The following is a 6000-nucleotide window of genomic DNA, read 5'->3' on the forward strand; positions in this document are numbered from 1 at the left end:
ATTGATCCACAGCCTGCGATTCATGTAACGATAGCACAGTGGTTAGCACAGTTGCTTCACAACTCCAGGGTCCCAGGTGCAATGCCCAGCTTGGGTCACTACCTGTGCTGAGTCTGCACGTTCTCTCCATGTTTGCGTGGGTTTCCTCCGGAGGCACCGATTTCCTCCCTCAGTCCAAAGATGTCTAACAGTTTCGGTGGATTGGCTATGCTAAATTACCCTTTGTCTCCAAAAAAGGTTAGGTGGGGTTACGGGGATAGGGTGGATTTGTGGGGATAGGGTGGAGTTGTGGGAAAGGATGGAGGTATGGGCTTTGGTAGGGTTCTCTTTCCAATGGCCGATGCAGGCTCGATGGGGCGAATGGCTTCCTTCTGCACTGGCAATTATCTGAATCTATGGAAAATAGGACTGAGGGAGCATGGCCTCGTCAAGGGGAGGTCACGCCTGAGAGATCGGTTACAAAATTTCAAGGGGGTAACGAGAAAATTAGGCAAAGGAGAGCCAGTGGACCTGATCTATTCAGATTCCAAGGAGGCCTTTGGAAAGGTGGCAGAGAGGAGGCTGCAAAATAGTGTCAGGTGCAAGATATAAGCATGGACAAAGGCTTGGCTGACTGTCAGGAGGCAGAGTTTGTGGATAAATGGTAATTTTTCAGTGTCCAGGGGGAGGGGGACAGAGAGAGAGACAGAAAGAGAGAGGGACAGAGAGAGTGAGAGACAGAGAGAGAGAGTGACTGAGAGAGAGAGAGGGACAGTGAGAGAGAGGGACAGAGAGAGAGAGGGACGGAGAGAGAGAGGGACAGAGAGAGAGAGGGGGACAGAGAGAGAGGAACAGAGAGAGAGAGAGACGGACAGAGAGAGGGACAGAGAGAGAGAGAGACAGAGAGAGAGAGACAGAGGGACGGAGAGAGGGACAGAGAGAGAGAGGGACAGAGGGAGAGCGACAGAGAGAGAGACAGAGAGAGAGAGACAGAGAGAGGGAGAGAGAGAGTGAGGGACAGAGAGAGAGGGACAGGGAGAGAGGGACAGGGAGAGAGAGACAGAGAGAGAGACAGAGAGAGAGCGGGAAAGAGAGAGGGACAGAGACAGGGACAGAGAGAGAGAGGGACAGAGAGAGAGAGACTGAGAGAGAGACAGAGAGAGAGAGACAGAGAGAGGGACAGACAGAGTGAGGGACAGAGAGAGAGAGGGACAGGGAGAGAGGGACAGAGAGAGAGCGGGACAGAGAGAGGGACAGAGACAGGGACAGAGAGAGAGAGGGACAGAGAGAGAGGGACTGAGAGAGAGACAGAGAGAGGGAGACAGACAGAGAGATCGAGGGGGACAGAGAGAGAGAGAGAGGGACAGAGATGAACAGAGAGAGAGAGAGAGAGACAGAGAGAGAGAGGGAGAGAGAGAGAGAGGGACGGAGAGAGAGAGAAAGACAGAGAGAGAGGGGGGACAGACAGAGAGAGAGCGAGACAGACAGAGAGAGTGAGGGACAGAGAGTGAGAGAGAAAGGCAGAGAAAGAGGGGGAGACAGAGAGAGAGAGGGGGGGGCAGAGAGAGGGGGACAGAGAGAGGGGGACATAGAGAGAGAGGGACAGAGAGAGAGACAGGGGACAGAGAGAGAGAGAAAGACAGAGAGAGAGAGGGAGACAGACAGAGAGAGAGAGAGTGAGAGAGAGAGAGAGAGGGACAGAGAGAGAGAGAGAGGGGGACAGAGAGACGGACAGAGAGAGGGACAGAGAGAGAGAGGAACAGAGAGAGTGAGGGACAGAGAGTGAGAGGGACAGAGAGAGGAAGGCGGACAGAGAGAGGGACAGAGGGAGAGAGGAACAGAGAAAGTGAGGGAGAGAGAGAGAGGAGGACAGAGAGAGATAGACGGACAGAGGGAGGGGCAGAGAGAGAGGGGGACAGCGAGAAAGGGACAGAGAGAGAGAGGAACAGAGAGAGTGAGGGACAGAGAGAGGGGGACACAGAGAGAGAGACGGACAGAGAGAGGAACAGAGAGAGTGAGGGACAGAGAGAGAGCGGGACAGAGAGAGAGAGGGACAGGGAGAGAGAGACGGACAGAGAGAGAGAGAGGGGCAGAGAGAGAAACGGACAGAGAGAGGGACAGAGCGAGAGACGGACAGAGAGAGGGACAGAGAGAGAGAGGAACAGGGAGAGTGAGGGACAGAGAGAGAGAGGGACAGAGAGAGAGACGGATTGAGAGAGGGACAGAGAGAGAGAGAAAGAGAGGTGGAGGGACAGAGAGAGAGGGACCGAGAGAGAGACGGACAGAGAAATAGACAGAGAGAGGGACAGAGCGAGAGACGGACAGAGAGGGGGACAGAGAGAGAGACAGAGAGAGGGACAGAGAGAGTGAGGGACAGAGAGAGAGAGACAGAGAGAGAGGGAGACAGACAGAGAGAGTAAGGGACAGAGAGAGAGAGTGAAAGACAGAGAGAGAGAGGGAGATAGACAGAGAGAGCGAGGGGGACAGAGAGAGAGAGAGGGGGACAGAGAGATACAGGGAGAGAGACACAGAGAGAGAGAGAGGGACAGAGAGAGAGAGAGGGAGACAGAGAGAGAGAGAGCGAGGCAGACAGAGAGAGTGAGGGACAGAGAGTGAGAGAGAAAGACAGAGAGAGAGGGGGGACAGAGAGAGAGAGGGAAAGAGAGAGAGAGAGAGTGAGGGACAGAGAGAGAGAAAGACAGAGAGAGAGAGGGAGACAGACAGAGAGAGACAGGGGGGAGAGAGCGAGAGAGAGAGAGGGACAGAGAGAGAGAGAGAGGGACAGAGAGAGGGACAGACAGAGGGACAGAGAGAGAGGGACAGAGAGAGTGAGGGACAGAGAGAGAGAGGGACAGAGAGAGAGAGGGACAGTGAGAGAGAGAGGGGCAGAGATAGAGATGGACAGAGAGAGAGAGGGACAGAGAGAGAGGGACAGAGAGAGAGACAGAGATAGAGAGACGGACAGAGCGAGAGACAGAGAGAGAGAGACAGAGAGAGAGAGACAGAGAGAGGGACGGAGAGAGTGACAGAGCGAGAGAGGGACCGAGGGAGAGGGACAGAGAGAGAGAGACAGAGAGAGAGAGACAGAGAGAGGGACAGAGAGAGTTAGGGACACAGAGAGAGGGGGACAGGAAGAGAGGGACAGAGAGAGACAGAGAGAGAGACACAGAGAGAGCGGGACAGAGAGAGGGACAGAGACAGGGACAGAGAGAGAGAGAGGGACAGAGAGAGAGGGACAGAGAGAGAGGGACAGAGAGAGAGACAGAGAGAGGGACAGACAGAGTGAGGGACAGAGAGAGAGAGGGACACGGAGAGAGGGACAGAGAGAAACAGAGAGAGAGACAGAGAGAGAGAGGGACAGAGAGAGGGACAGAGAGAGAGAGGGACAGAGAGAGAGGCACAGAGAGAGAGAGACGGACAGAGAGAGGGACAGAGAGGGACAGAGAGAGCGACGGACAGCGAGAGGGACAGAGAGAGAGGCGAACAGAAAGAGTTAGCGGCAGAGAGAGAGGGACAGAGAGAGAGAGACGGACAGAGAGAGGGACAGAGAGAGAGAGAGGAACACAGAGAGTGAGGGACAGAGAGAGAGACAAAGTGAGAGAGACAGAGAGAGAGAGACAGACAGAGTGAGGGACAGAGAGAGAGAGGGACAGAGAGAGAGCGGGACAGAGAGAGTTCGAGGGACATGGAGAGAGAGACGGACAGAGAGAGAGAGAGGGACAGAGAGAGAGACGGACAGAGAGAGGGACAGAGCGAGAGACGGACAGAGAGAGAGACAGAGAGAGAGAGGGGGACAGAGAGGGAGAGACTGACAGAGAGAGGATCAGAGAGAGAGAGGGACAGAGAGAGGGACAGAGAGAGAGAGACGGACATAGAGAGGGACAGAGGGAGAGGGACAGAGAGAGAGACAGAGAGTGAGAGACAGAGAGCAGGACAGAGAGAGTGAGGGACAGAGAGAGAGAGGGACAGAGAGAGGGACAGAGAGTGACAGAGAGAGGGACAGAGAGAGTGAGGGACAGAGAGAGAGAGACAGAGAGAGAGGGAGACAGACAGAGAGAGAAAGGGACAGAGAGAGAGAGTGAAAGATAGAGAGAGAGAGGGAGATAGACAGAGAGAGAGGGGGACAGAGAGAGAGAGAGGGACAGAGAGGGACAGAGAGAGACAGAGAGAGAGAAAGAGAGAGAGAGAGACAGAGAGAGAGAGGGACAGAGAGAGAGAGGGACAGAGAGAGGGACAGAGAGAGAGAGGCGGACAGAGAGAGGGACAGAGGGAGAGGGACAGAGAGAGACAGGGAGAGAGAAAGAGAGAGAGAGAGAGACAGAGAGAGAGAGGGACAGAGAGAGAGAGGGACAGAGAGAGGGACAGAGAGAGAGAGGCGGACAGAGAGAGGGACAGAGGGAGAGGGGCAGAGAGAGAGACAGAGAGAGAGAGACAGAGAGAAGGACAGAGAGAGTGAGGGACAGGGAGAGAGGGACAGAGAGAGAGAGACAGAGAGAGTGACAGAGACAGGGACAGAGAGAGAGAGGGAGAGAGAGAGGGACAGAGAGAGAGAGACGGACATAGAGAGGGACAGAGGGAGAGGGACAGAGAGAGAGACAGAGAGTGAGAGACAGAGAGAGAGAGAGACAGAGAGAGAGAGGGACAGAGAGAGAGAGGGACAGAGAGAGGGACAGAGAGAGAGAGGCGGACAGAGAGAGGGACAGAGGGAGAGGGGCAGAGAGAGAGACAGAGAGAGAGAGACAGAGAGAAGGACAGAGAGAGGGACAGAGAGAGAGAGGCGGACAGAGAGAGGGACAGAGGGAGAGGGGCAGAGAGAGAGACAGAGAGAGAGAGACAGAGAGAAGGACAGACAGAGTGAGGGACAGAGTGAGAGAGGGACAGGGAGAGAGGGCGAGAGAGAGACAGACAGAGAGACAGAGAGAGAGAGGGACAGAGAGAGGGACAGAGAGAGAGAGGGACAGAGAGAGGGACAGAGAGAGAGAGACGGACATAGAGAGGGACAGAGGGAGAGGGACAGAGAGAGAGACAGAGAGTGAGAGACAGAGAGAAGGACAGAGAGAGTGAGGGACAGAGAGAGAGAGGGACAGAGAGAGGGACAGAGAGTGACAGAGAGAGGGACAGAGAGAGTGAGGGACAGAGAGAGAGAGACAGACAGAGAGGGAGACAGACAGAGAGAGAGAGGGACAGAGAGAGAGAGTGAAAGATAGAGAGAGAGAGGGAGATAGACAGAGAGAGAGGGGGACAGAGAGAGAGAGAGAGGGACAGAGAGGGACAGAGAGAGACAGGGAGAGAGAAAGAGAGAGAGAGAGAGAGAGAGGGACAGAGAGAGAGAGGGACAGAAAGAGGGACAAAGAGAGAGAGGCGGACAGAGAGAGGGACAGAGGGAGAGGGGCAGAGAGAGAGACAGAGAGAGAGAGACAGAGAGAAGGACAGAGAGAGTGAGGGACAGGGAGAGAGGGACAGAGAGAGAGACAGAGTGAGTGACAGAGAGAGAGCGCGACAGAGAGAGGTACAGAGACAGGGACAGAGAGAGAGAGCGACAGAGAGAGAGGGATTGACAGAGAGTCAGAGAGAGTGAGACAGAGAGAGGGACAGACAGAGTGAAGGACAGAGTGAGAGAGGGACAGGGAGAGAGGGCTAGAGAGAGACAGACAGAGAGACAGAGAGAGAGAGGGACAGAGACAGGGACAGAGAGAGAGAGGGACCGAGAGAGAGACAGAGAGAGAGATAGAGACAGACAGAGAGCGAGGGAGACAGACAGAGGGAGTGAGGGACAGAGACAGAGAGAGAAAGACAGAGAGAGTGAGGGAGACAGACAGAGAGAGAGAGGGGGACAGAGAGAGAGAGGGACAGAGAGGGACAGAGAGAGACAGAGAGAAAGACGGAGAGAGAGAGAGAGGGACAGAGGGAGAGAGGGACAGAGAGAGAGAGAAAGACAGAGAGAGAGAGGGAGACAGACAGAGAGAGGGCAAGACAGACAGAGAGAGTGAGGGACAGAGAGTGAGAGTGAAAGATAGAGAG

This window comes from Scyliorhinus torazame, chromosome 4 (assembly GCF_047496885.1).
Source record: "Scyliorhinus torazame isolate Kashiwa2021f chromosome 4, sScyTor2.1, whole genome shotgun sequence".
NCBI classification, from domain to species: Eukaryota; Metazoa; Chordata; class Chondrichthyes; order Carcharhiniformes; family Scyliorhinidae; genus Scyliorhinus; species Scyliorhinus torazame.